Source organism: Coenobita brevimanus, chromosome 56 (assembly GCF_032717465.1).
Source record: "Coenobita brevimanus isolate Jiangsu-jjx chromosome 56, ASM3271746v2, whole genome shotgun sequence".
NCBI lineage: Eukaryota > Metazoa > Arthropoda > Malacostraca > Decapoda > Coenobitidae > Coenobita > Coenobita brevimanus.
Genome location: NC_137009.1, coordinates 28,066,190 through 28,080,325, shown reverse-complemented (window position 1 = coordinate 28,080,325; position 14,136 = coordinate 28,066,190). Strand labels below are relative to the sequence as shown.

The 14,136-nt window shown below is 39.7% G+C and overlaps 1 protein-coding gene across 1 annotated transcript in view; it reads left to right on the top strand.

Annotated features, from left to right (window-relative positions):
* LOC145401678 (UDP-glycosyltransferase UGT5-like) overlaps window positions 1-14,136 on the top strand; it is a 119,198-nt gene that overhangs the window by 75,893 nt on the left and 29,169 nt on the right. The window lies entirely within an intron of this gene.

The window sequence follows — 14,136 nt, the reverse complement described above, 5'->3', positions numbered from 1 at the left end:
TCGATGAAAGGAAAGACACATTTTATGAAAAGTTGCAAGAAGGAGTAGGAAGGGTACCTAGACATGATGTTTTGATCTGCGTTGGAGACTTTAATGCAGTAATGGGCTGTTCAAATGAGGGATTTGAGGCATGTATGGGTAAGATGGGAGTTGGTAGTAGGATGAGTGAAAACGGAGTGAGGTTTGGAAGCTTCTGTCTAGCAAATGACTTAGTCATCGGGGGCACACTCTTTCAGCATTGCAATATACACAAGACAACTTGGGTGTCGCCGTGTGGAAAATATAAAAATCAGATTGATCACATCGCTATCAGTAGGAGGCATAGAAGTTCTCTGCTAGATGTTCATGTTAAACGGGGAGCGGATATTGGTAGTGACCATCAACTCAGCATTGCAAAAATAAGGTTTAAACTTAAAAATCAGAAGAAGGAAAAATCTGGTGTTGGTAGATACGATATTGTTAAGCTTAGAAGGGAAGGAGAAGAAAAGGAGGAATTCAGATTAGAATGCAGAAATAGGTTTTTGGTGTTGGAAACGTTGGAAGAGGGGAGAGAAGTGTAGATGAGATGTGGGAGGATGTGAACAAAGTTTTGCATGAGACTGCTGAATGTACGATTGGAAGGAGACATAGATTCAGAAGAAAGAAATGGATATCAGAGGAAACGTGGGATATGATAAAAAAGAGAGGTGAGGCTAAATTGAGGAGTGAGATGCAATGCGTTGATGAACGAGAGATTGAATTAGCAAGAGCTGCGTACTGGAGTTTGAATTCAGAAGTAAGAAGGTTAGCTAGGAGAGATAAAAGAAGATGTGTGGATGGAAAGGTTGCAGAGACTGAAATCTTAATAAACAAAAATGATGGACAGAGTCAAAGAATAGCATATGAATCGATTAGAGAACTGAGTGGTAATGCAGGTAAACGCAAGGAAATACCAGTTAGAGACAGGGAAGGAAATTTATTGACAAAAGATGGAGATATTAAAAATAGATGGAAAGAGCATTTTGAGACAGTTCTTAATAGACCAATACCACCAGAAGAGGATATACCGTCTGCTCAGGAAGATTTAAATATAGAAACAGGAGAGTTGAGGCTTGCAGAAGTGGAGAAAGCAGTAAAACAGTTAAAGAATAATAAGGCACCAGGGGAGGATGGTTTATTTCCGGAAATGTTTAAAGTGGAGGGGGATAGATTAATAATGATCTTGACCAAGCTATTCAATAAGATATGGGTGACGGGGTTACTACCATCAGTTTGGAAGAATGGTGTAATTGTTAAAGTTCCGAAGAAGGGAGACCTGAGTGAATGTGGTAATTGGAGGGGAATCTCTTTGTCACCGATAGCTTTGAAAGTTTTCAGTAGAGTGTTGTTAAATAGGTTGGAGCCGGTGGTTGAGGGTATTCTGAGGGATGAACAGGCTGGTTTTAGAAAGGGACGTGGTTGCAATGATCAGATCTTTATAGTTAGGCATTTGATGCAGCAAGTTAATGAAATGAGAGTACCGTTAAGTCTTTGTTTTGTTGATTTTGAAAAGGCTTTTGATAGTGTTTCGAGGGAGACTATGGGGAAGATCATGAGACATTATGGAATACCAGAGGAGTTTGTGAGGGTCATTATGAACATGCATGAGGACACATTTTGTAAAGTGATGGTTGATGGTTGTCTGAGTGATTCGTTTGAAGTCAAGTCCGGAGTAATTCAAGGTGGTGTTCTATCGCCTTTACTATTTATATTGGTCATTGATTACATTATGAAACGCGTTGGAACAGAAACCGGTGCAGGTATACTTTGGGGAGAGAACAGGAAACTTTTGGGTTTAGATTATGCAGATGATATAGTTTTGATTTGTGATGGGCCAGAAGAGATGCAGAGAGTGTTGGACTGTTTGGTGAGTGAAGGTCGCAAGGTGGGTTTGGTTATTAATTGTGGAAAAACTGAAATAATCAATATGAATATGGAAAATGCGCAGGAATGTGTAATTGGAGGTATGGTTGTAAAGCAAGTTGATAGGTTTAAATATTTAGGTACTTATTTAGCCAAGGATGGTTCTTTGAACTTTGAATTCGAGGAAAGGTTAAAGAAGGCTAATCAGGCAATGGGAATGCTTAAAAATATTTGGAATAATAACAATTTTTCTGTGCATACAAAAATCAAACTTTATAAGGTAATGGTTAGGAGTATCTTAATTTATGGACACGAGTCTTGGTACAGCACAGTGACTATGGAAAATAAATTCTTGGTGTTTGAAAACAAAGCACTTAGAAGAATATTAGGAGTTAAGTGGTGGGAAAGGATACCAAATAGTAGAATTAGAGAAATAACGGGAGTGCAGCCGGTCGATGAATATGTTAGGTTCTCACGATGGAAGTGGCTAGGACATTTGTATAGGAGACAGGGAATAGTACGAGGTACACCAGGGTGGGTGGCACTTGGTAGGAGAGGTAGAGGAAGGCCAAAAGAGACGTGGGTGAGGACAATGAGACGGGAAGCTGGAGATGAGTGTTGGGGAGATCTTGAGGAGTTAGCACAAGATAGGATGTGGTGGTGTGAGTTCATCGAGGCCCTATGCATCCCCGAGGGTGCCACAGGAAGTGATTGATTGAGATGTTACAATCGTTCCCAAATATTTAAAGTTTTCTACATTCTTCACCACATTATTCCCAATTACACAATCGATTTGGTTCTCCACGTTCATATTAATAATTTCAGTCTTTCCACAATTTATTACCAATCCCACTTTTTCTCCTTCCTCCACCATACAATCAAGCACCCTCTGCATCTCGTAAATACTTCCGCAAATCAGTACAATATCATCAGCATAGTCCAAATCCATCAGCTTCTTAGTTTCTTTCCAGTTAATTCCTGCACCTGCTCTCCTTGCAACCTTTTTCATAACATAATCCATAACCAAAACAAACAACAATGGCGAAAGAACTCCTCCTTGAATCACTCATGATCTAACTTGAAACGGATAGCTCAAAGAACAATCCACCATTACCTTACAAAAAGTACCTTCATGCAGGCTTCTAATAATATTTACAAACTTTTCTGGTATACCATAGAATCTCATAATTTTCAACACAGCTCCACGTGAAACACTATCAAACGCCATTTCAAAATCCACAAAACACATACTAAGTGGCATTTTCATCTCATTAGCTTGTTGCATTAAATGCCTTATAATAAAAATCTGATCATTACAACCTCGACCCTTTCTAAATCCCGCTTGTTCTTCTCTTAAAATTTTATCAATTACTGGCTCTATTCTGTTCAACAAGATTATGGAAAAGACTTTTGCAACTACAGGTGTCAAAGTTATCCCCCTCCTATTGCCACACATACTTAAATCTCCCTTTTTTGGTATTTTGATAATCACTCCATTTTTCCTCTCTTCTGGAATTCCATCATTGTCCCAAGCCACATTAAAAAGTTTCAAAAGCGCATTCATCAACTCGTCATTTTCCACCTTAAGCATTTCAGGGAATATTCCATCCTCTCCTGGGGCCTTAAAATTCTCTAACTCCTTTATAGATTTTGCTACCTCTTCCAAAGTTATATCCTCTGGTTCTATCTGCAAATCTCTCTCGGCTGGCAAAATGTCCTCTTCAGCTGGGATTGGTCTATTTAGAACAGATTTAAAGTGCTCTTTCCACCTTCCTTTTATATACAAATCTTTAGTCATCAAATTACCATTTCTATCTCGTACAGGTATTTTCTTCCTTCTCTTTTCAGTCCCAGTTAACTCCTTTATGGCCTGATACGCTGCTCTTGTCCTCTGACCGTCATTTTTACTTAATTTAATTTCTGTCTCTGTCGCCTTTTCATCATATAGCCTCCTCTTATCACGTCTAACGAGTCTTTTTACTTCAGAATGTAAACTCCAGTACTTTGCTCTAAGTACTTCAACTACCTGGCCATCAACATGTTGTTCTTCACATCTTAACTTAGCCTCTTTCCTTTTCTGAATTGCATTCCATGTTTCATCTGACATCCACTTTTTCCTTCTCTCTTTCCCTTTTTTCTTAATAGTAACCTAAGCACCCTCATGCAAAACCTCTTTTACCTCTCTCCACATTTGATTAATATCATTGTCTTCAGATTCCATCAAAGTAAAGAAGAAGAAGAAAAAAAACGATCATGGGTTCGAGAAGGAGAAACAGCAGTTTTGTCTTCGAAGGGGATATGTTAATGTCCCACTTCTGCACCATGGCGAAGCGAGAGCCAAATCTTCACTGCTTGACTGGCAGGCAAATAGTCGCAACAGAGCAGATGCAATGGTAGTGGCTAATGGGGCATTGTCGTCGTAACAATACTGCTTTTTTTTTGTTTTTTATTATTATTAAGCTAAAGCAGATCGGTCCAAGAATGCTACCATGAGGTACGCCTGACTGGACATTATGCCAGCTCCTGTAACATCCATCTACGCAAACACGATGCTTATGACCCCTCAAAAACTGCATCAGCGTGGACAGAAATAGATCATCAATGTCGATGCAAGGCAGCTTCCACAACAAACCATCATGGTTCACACGATCAGTAGTATCAGAGAGGTCCAGTTGTACGATTTTGGCCTCAGAACCAAGTCAAGACAGTTTGCAGGACGTGGGAAGTCGTAAGCAATGGATCTGTAATGCTCAGATACTTCCGACTCGTGAAACAATTAGAAGAAAGCAAACCAGAACATTTCAGAAAACCCAATAGATGAGATGAAACGAGACGCTCGAAAACCTTTGACAGAATGGGCGTAATGGAGATAGGCTGATATAATTCGTGACATACACGTACAGAGAAGACAAACCATTTGGAACAGTAATGATGTTAGCCACTCGCCACCAAGAAGGAAACGATCAAGAGCGCACGAGAATCTTGAATATTACATTTAGTTTTGATGCCAAGAATTTTGATGTTTCATGGAAGAAAAGAGAGAACATACCAAAAGGGTCCGTACTACTGTGACGATCCTGCACATTCAGCAGCCTTTTAACTTCCTTAGATTGAAAAGCATTCTAACAGTACAATGGATCAGCTTGCTGGCATTTACCAATCAGAAATATAGAATGCCTGAGCTTGGAGTCAACATAAGATATTAACATATTGGCCTTGCCTTTAAGATCACTCACAAGGGCCTCCAGAGTCAAGCAAAGGATACAGGGATGGAGACATTACAAACATGGCCGTCTTCAGAATGGACCACCAATTATACGGTTCAGAAGCGTTCCACAGAGTGTTCCGGACCCAGCTGAAGAACTCTCTCTCTCTCTCTCTCTCACACACACACACACACACACACACACACACACACACACACACACACTGCATCGCAATAAGTGCATTTAGTGAAAGAGATGGTCTGAGAAAAGCATCCCACCCATTGAGTAGTCCTGCACTTGCTCGTAATCCTTTCATCAGTGTCACAATGGGTATAACTTTGAGCCTGAAATCTGCTCTTTAATCTCTCTGAAAGAGAGCTTTCTTTACGCTAATTTTTACTTGGTATACCTTTCTGCATTCAATCTGCTTCTTTCTTTCACTCCTGAAATTGAATCTGGCTTTGTATCCCACCATCCAATGGTCATTTCCAATATATACTTTGTAGGTAACTGTGACATTGGTGACTGTTCATATCTGCAATAATGAAGTCGAATTCATTCTTTGTTTCTCAAGTTCGGCTTCTTGTCCAATTTCTCCCAGTTCTTTTGTCATGTTAAACATTTCAGAAAAATTTACCATCATGTCATCTTCTTGCATTCCTCTCTCCTTCTCTGAACTTCGATACATGCTTCTCCATTTTGCGACATGCCAATATATGCAGTGAGGGCCCTTCTGAGTATAGTACATCTGATCTTTTCTTCCACCATATTATAGGAGATGACATCATAGAATAGTTCTGTTTATTCATCTATGCTTTGAGAAGTGGATGCATACAACTCTCATATGTGGGGAGGCTCTCCACATACAGCCCTTCTCAATAGGGTGGAATCAAAGTCTTTTCGTCTCATTAACTCTTACTGGCTTCCATCAACTTCTGTCTCTTCGCCGCATTGTTGCCTCTTTATCTCTTTTCTACTGCTACTTCAATGGTCACTGCTCCTCTGAACTCTTTGCTTGCATCCCTCCACCTCTACGACAGGTGCGTAGCACCCGTCTTGCAACATACTCATTCCTTTTCTGTCCAGCTCTCTAATGCAAGAGTTAACTGTTACTCCAAGTCCTTCATCTATGCAACAGGTTACCTCTGGAACTGTCTCCCTCTGTCTGTGTTTCCTACTTCCTATAATCTCCAGTCTTTCAAACGCAGTGTCCAGGCATCTCGAAAGGATTGGATCTTGAATTTGGCTCTCTTTTGTATTGTTCTTTTTTTTTTTTTTTTCTTGGAAGGAACTGTTTTGTGGGCTTAGCCTTTGGTTCCTTCTTCCTCGCGTTTTTATTTTTCATGGTACACTTCTGCCACTCTAATTACTATTCATGATAGTCTTTCAGACACACTGCTGAATTTAACAATGGTCTCTCAAACATTTATGTTACTTAGAAATTCTGCACCACTAACTCGTTCCTTTTACTATCGTCTGTAGTAAAATAGCTTGTTATTGTTGCAGCTGAATTAGATTTCCATCTTTTTTGTAGATATTGCTCCCAAATAATTCTTTCTAGTTCAGTCATTAAGGTTATGTAATTTTCTTCAAGGCATGTTGCAAAGTGCGTGTAAATATTCATGGATTTCAGCAGCAGGATTCACCAGCGACAGCATCCCACTGTTACCTGTTGCATCCCTGGATGATAAATAAGGAAATGCCTCATAAATATTCGAGTTATAGGGAGAGGACCATGAGCTTCCCCCCCCCCTTTCCTTTAGCCGTAGATATACAAGGATCTACCCAATGTACTGAATTAGGTGGCAAAAATCAAATTTTACCAGAAACTATGTGCCAGATATGTAACAAGTATATCTATCTATCTATCTGTCTATCTATCTATCAATCAATCAATCAATCTATCTATCTGTCTGTCTATCTATCTATCTATCTATCTATGTATATAATTATATATTCTATCTCTCTCTCTCTCTATCTATCTATCTATCTATGTATATATATATATTCTATCTCTCTATCTATCTATATATGTATATATATGTATATATATATTCTATCTATCTATATATATATATGTTCTATCTCTCTATCTCTATCTTTATCTATCTATCTATCTATCTATCTATATATATATATATATATATATATATATATATTTATATTTATAATTTTGTATATAGATAGATAGATAAAGATAGAGACAGAGAGATAGAACATATATATATATATATATATATATATATATATATATATATATATATATATATATATATATATATAGATAGATAGATAGATAGATAGAATATATATATACATATATATACATATATAGATAGAGAGATAGAATATAAATATTGTTACGGAACAGAGAAAGATAACGTACACTTTAAGTGAGAATACTAAGAGTCACTACTGTCCCGTAAAGTTCCAGGTTCAAAACAAAAGAGTTAGGTAAAATTACAAATTAAAGTTTAATGCTCAAACTAACAACAAAACATTCAGGACTCATAAGGATAATGTAATGGCAAATAAACAGGTTAAATATATGGTTAACTGCAATAGCCTCTATTAACACGAAATTAGCAAGAGTAAATTTATCTAAGTCAGCCCTGATAAAATGAGATACCAGATAATACTCAGTGAATGCCAGATAAATTATTACAGATACAAACTATTATCAAAAATGACTGACATAACCCAACAACAATCAAAAGCCTCACTAGGCCTAAGAATCAACCTTATGCCACACAGTACAAGAAAAATGCAATAACAGTTATACTCAAATTACACACACAGCTGCCAGATGTTTGGAGATTTCTTGAGCACTCACAATAATAATATCTGTACAGGGGAGGACAGAGATGTGAACAAAATGAGGAGCAGATCTAAGTGGCAATGATGCAGAGACTGAGCTCATTATATAGGGGCCAGGAGAGCTTGATACAACTTGTAAGAAGGACGCGCAAATGAAGCCATGGGCACAAATAGATGAAAATCCCGCTCTGAATAACAGAGAGAACGACTTACTCTACTATAACGGTAGAAGGGGGGAACTGAGGCAGAACACGCTCGTGATCAAACATGCAGCAACTGTGCGTTAAAATTACACAAAGGATGATGAAATCATAGGCTATGTAACACCTCCCCACAAAGAAAAAGAAATTTACAAAGGAAATTTCTTATTACTCTAAAACAATCTGTACATGGCATTACAGAACATGCAAATGTCTTTCCTAATGTTACAAAACATGAGATCTCCCTAGCACGTTCAGTCATAGGTACTTGCCAGTATCCCTTTAACAAATCAAACTTACTTATGTACCTAGCCTTTCCGATCTTGTCTATGCAATCTTCCACACGAGGGAGAGGGTAAGTGTCTGTTTTGGTTATCTGATTAACACGTCTGTAGTCAATGCAAAGCCGCTGTGACCCACCTGGCTTAGGGACCAGAGTGACAGGAGAACTCCACTCGCTCTGACAGGGCTCAATCATCTTGTGGTCCAACAGGTAGCCAAGCTCCTTCTGGATGAGAGGAACTTTCACTGGGTTCACACGGTAAGGAGGCAATTTAATTGGCTTTGCGTCTCCAACATCGACATCATGCATCAATACAGTGGTTCTTCCTGGAGTGGCACGGAACACTTGCGGGTACTCCTGCAGCAATGCCGAAAACTCCTGCCTTTCCTTGGGAGGTAGATGAGAAAGCTTAGTCTGGAGATCATTCATGATATCAGGATTCTTCCCCAAACTATCACTCAGGCTCATACTGCATGGGAGAGCTTCACTTGCAGACTCGGGTGGAACAGCTACAGTGCAGACTGGATTATTTTCGTCCCGCCTGTGATATAACTTTAGCATGTTGATGTGACATAGTTGCTTGCTCTTTCAACGATCTGGTGTGGCGATGACATAGCTGACATCACTGAGTTTCTTCTCCACTAAATAAGGGCCACTAAACTTGGCTTGAAGAGGTTGCCCATGAACTGGTAGCAGAATCAAAACCTGATCTCCTGGCTGAAAGTGGCGTAACCTGGACTTCTTATCATACCAAGTCTTCATCTTCTCCTGAGCAGCTCCTAAATTCTCTCTCGCCAGCTGTAAAGCAGTGGACAGCCGTTCTTTGAAATTCATCACATACTCCAGCAGGTTGACGTCATCTTCCTCCGACAGCCAGCATTCCTTGAGTAGCCAAGGGGTCCTCTTACTTCATGGCCAAACAGTAGTTCAAAAGGTGAGAAGCCCAGTGATTCATTTGGAGATTCTCTTGCGGCAAACACAACGAATGGAAGACCTTTATCCCAGTCTTTCTGATGTTCCAAACAGTATTTCTTGAGCATCGATTTGAGTGTTTGATGATATCTCTCCAACGCTCCTTGGGTCTGGGGATGGTAAGCTGAAGACGTGATCTGGGTGATGCCCAACTCTTTCAGAGACTGCTTGAAAACATTTGACATGAAATTACTTCCCCGGTCTGACTGTACCTCCTTGGGCAGACCAAACTTTATGAAGAACCCTAGCATTTCCTTAACCACGTTCTTTGCTGAGATATTTCTAAGTGGAATGGCTTCAGGATAACGAGTAGCCATATCAATCAGGGTCAACACATAAGAAAATCCTGAAGAAGTCTTGGGAAGAGGGCCCACAATATCCACCAACACACGGGTGAAAGGCGCCTCAAAAGGAGGAATGGGAACTAGAGGTGCAACCTTTTCGGTCTGATTACACTTCCCCACAACTTGACAGCTGTGACAAGACTTACAATACCAGGAAACATCCCTGAAGATACCTGGCCAGTAGAAGTTTCAAAATGCGTGCCACAGTCTTCCTCACTCCAAGGTGTCCTGCCAAACTGGAATCATGAGCCACTCTAATGATATCCTGCCTACAAACACGAGGGATGACAACTTGATGTACAACCTCCCATTCACAGTCGGCTGATGCTGTTGGGGGTCTCCACTTCCTCATAAGTACTCCTGACTTTACATAATAACAAGTAGAAGCACCGGCTGACTCTTCTTCACTGTAAGCAGAGTTAGCTAGACCTTTCAACTCAGGGTCAGCAACCTGCAACTCAACCAACTCTTGACGAGACAAATTATCAACACTACGGGGTACTGCCTCATCTGGTGAGTGGTCCAAATTAGCAAGAAAAGTGTCAGCTAGGGTAACATCATCATCATCATTATCCTCTAAATCACCAGTAACTTTAGACTTAGCCCTAGTGACAGCACATGCAGGGAACACATCAGGGACATCACAATCCTGGGTCGCAGCCACTGGCTCACTAGACAACTGAGGAGCTGGACACACTTGACTTCCACCAATATCATTTCCAAGTAAGAAAGTTACACCTGACATTGGGAGTGTCTCAACCAACCCAACCATAACGGAACCATTAACAAAACCAGACTCTAAATTCACTCTGCACAGAGGGACAGAGAAGTAATTATTCCCTACACCTTGTAAGATTACAGTTTCATCAGAGGAATTAACGTTAGAGCCTAGAACACTGGTCAGCATAAGGGATTGGCAAGCACCTGTATCACGATATATTTTAACTGATTTCCTGTCATTACTGTCCAGAGGACTGACAAAACCATCAGACAGGAAATTAGCACATGAACTCTTGAGAGTGTCACCCACGTTACTGCTCAAAAGAGGAGCTCCATCATGAGAATTAAAGTTACCCCTCAAAGTAGGTTCAGTTAACTCAGTTAAAGAATTCTGGGAACTCTCAAGAGTGGACACTAGACCAATTGACTGAATATTTAAAGACTCCTTTTTGTTCACATCACGCTGTCTCCTGAAACATCTCTCCGTAGTATGACCAAGCTTACTACAATAAGTACATTTACTTTTCTGAAATCTAGAGGTGAAGCTGGTATTTACTTCCTGAGAAACATCATCTTTATTCTCTTTCCTGTTACCTGTACTCTGAGTAAAGGCAACGTACTTACTCTCAGCTTTCCCTTTTTCTCTAGAATATCTCTTGTGAGTGAGAACATACTCATCAGCTAAAACTGCAGCATCAGACAAATTATCTATTCTTTTCTCATCAAGATATAGGCTTACATCTTTATAAATACACCTTTTGAAGTCCTCCAGCAAAATCATCTGCTTAAATTTGTCAAAATCAGAATCCACATTCTTAGAATTTAACCACTGCTCTAACAGATCTTCTTTGATTTTTGCATACTCAACATGGGATTGCTTATCTTGCTTATAAGTTGTCCTAAATTTTACTCTATAGGCTTCAGGAACAAGCTCATAGGCCTTAAGAATCAAGCTCTTAACTACATCATAATTATCACATTGATCCTGAGGCAAAGATGCATAAGTTACTTGAGCTTTACCGGTGAGAACAGTTTGAAGGAGTACTGGCCAATACTTTTTGGCCAATTAAAACCTGTAGCTACCCTCTCAAACAACTGAAAATACTTTGTTAAATCAGATTCATTAAAAGGAGGGACAAGTTTAACATTTTTAGCCACATCAAAATCATCAGAGCTAGATGATCCAGTTCCACCTTGTTTCATGCGATACTCATGGTCTGCCTGAATCCTAGCAAGTTCAATTTGTGCCTGAGCCTGTACCTGTGCCTCTTGGATACGAGCATTTGCCTGAAATTCAGCCTCCTTAGCTTTTGCCTCCTGCAGGGCTAGCTGTAACTTAGCTAATTCAATCTGCGTTTGCTCATTTGGAGGAGTTACATTAAACAAGCTTTCATTAATCATGTCAACAATATGATCTTTAGAATGATGAGAGCGAACAGCAATTCCCAATTGTTGAGCAACGAGCTTAAGTTCATTCTTTGTTCTGTTTTCTATATCACACACTGTTTGCACATTTGACAAAAAATCTTTGGCTTCATCAAGTGTAGTAATAGTAGACATAATTAATAAGTAACAGTCACAAAATATCAAGCAATATCATTATGATAATATCCTGAATATCCTGATATGAGGTCGCCAAATTTATGTTACGGAACAGAGAAAGATAACGTACACTTTAAGTGAGAATACTAAAAGTTACTACTGTCCCGTAAAGTTCCAGGTTCAAAACAAAAGAGTTAGGTAAAATTACAAGTTAAAGTTTAATGCTCAAACTAACAACAAAACATTCAGGACTCATAAGGATAATGTAATGGCAAATAAACAGGTTAAATATATGGTTAACTGCAATAGCCTCTATTAACACGAAATTAGCAAGAGTAAATTTATCTAAGTCAGCCCTGATAAAATGAGATACCAGATAATACTCAGTGAATGCCAGATAAATTATTACAGATACAAACTATTATCAAAAATGACTGACATAACCCAACGTCAATCAAAAACCTCACTAGGCCTAAGAATCAACCTTATGCTACACAGTACAAGAAAAATGCAATAACAGTTATACTCAAATTACACACACAGCTGCTAGATGTTTGGAGATTTCTTGAGCACTCACAATAATAATATCTGTTCAGGGGAGGACAGAGATGTGAACAAAATGAGGAGCAGATCTAAGTGGCAATGATGCAGAGACTGAGCTCATTATATAGGGGCCAGGAGAGCTTGATACAACTTGTAAGAAGGACGCGCAAATGAAGCCAATGGGACAAATAGATGAAAATCCCGCTCTGAATAACAGAGAGAACGACTTACTCTACTATAACGGTAGAAGGGGGGAACTGAGGCAGAACACGCTCGTGATCAAACATGCAGCAACTGTGCGTTAAAATTACACAAAGGATGATGAAATCATAGGCTATGTAACAATATATATATATATATATATATATATATATCGCCTCCATGTCGCCCTGTCCCCCGCCATTTAATTGCCCTGCTCCCAGCTCACACCCCCTCTCTCGTATACCTCTCTACTTCATCCCTCCATTTCATCCTTGGCCTCCTCCTCCCTCCCCCCCCCTCCACCTCACTCACGTACATTTTCCCGGTCAGTCTCGTTCTCCGTCCTCTCCACATGTTCAAACCACAGTTTATTTCTTTTTTCCTAGCGTTTCCTATCACATCCACAACCACACCACAACGCTCCTCCACTTTCTCATTTGTCAATCTGTCTCTCCATGTGACTCCACATGCTCCTCTCAAATAACTCGTTTCCACTGCTCTCACTCTTGACTTCTGTCCCTCCACCAAGGTTCAAGCTTCACTTGCGTACATTAAAGTTGGTATCACAATACTGTCATGTAGTAGCTTTTTCACTTCCATGCTCACTTCCCTGTTTCTTATCACTGCTTTCAAGGAACCAACAAACTTTCTTTCCTGTTGCACCCTTTCAAGCACTTCACATTCTAAACCTCCATCCCTACTCATCGCACTACCCAAATACTGAAACACACTCATATTTTCCATTTCCTCTTCATCCAGCCTCACTGTACATTCACTGACTTCATTTCTCTCGAAGACCATACATTTACTCTTCCCTACATTCACGTTTAGATTCCGTTTCTTACACTCTCCCAAACTCATTCACCAAAACATGCATCTCTCCTTCGTCTTCACTTAACAACACAGTATAATGCAAACAGCAGCACAGGTACTTTCCAAACACTGCCCCCTCTCACTAGGGCCGCTCCAACATCCACTGCCCTAACTTGTGTCTCATTTATAACTCCATCCATATACAGACTGAGCAACCATGGAGACATGACACATCCCTGTTTCAATGGAACCTTCAAATAGAAAAATTCACTCAGTTCACTATCCACACGCACTGTAGCCTTAGCACCCTCATACATACTCTTCACGACCTTCAACAACTTCCCACCTACTCCATTTATTCTTAAGTTTCCACAATCCTTGTCTATTCACCGCCGCATACAACTTCTTTCCCTTCTCAAGAAACTTTTCCACTAAAGATCTAAGAATTATATCTGATCTACAGAACCTCTTCCCTTCCTAAAGCCTCCCTGTTCTCCAACTAATTCGTCTGTTATTTCTCAAACTCTGTCAATAAGTATCCAACTATATACTTTTCCTATTACACTAAGAAGACAAATGCACCTATGATTACAACACAGTTTTCCCTTCTTCCT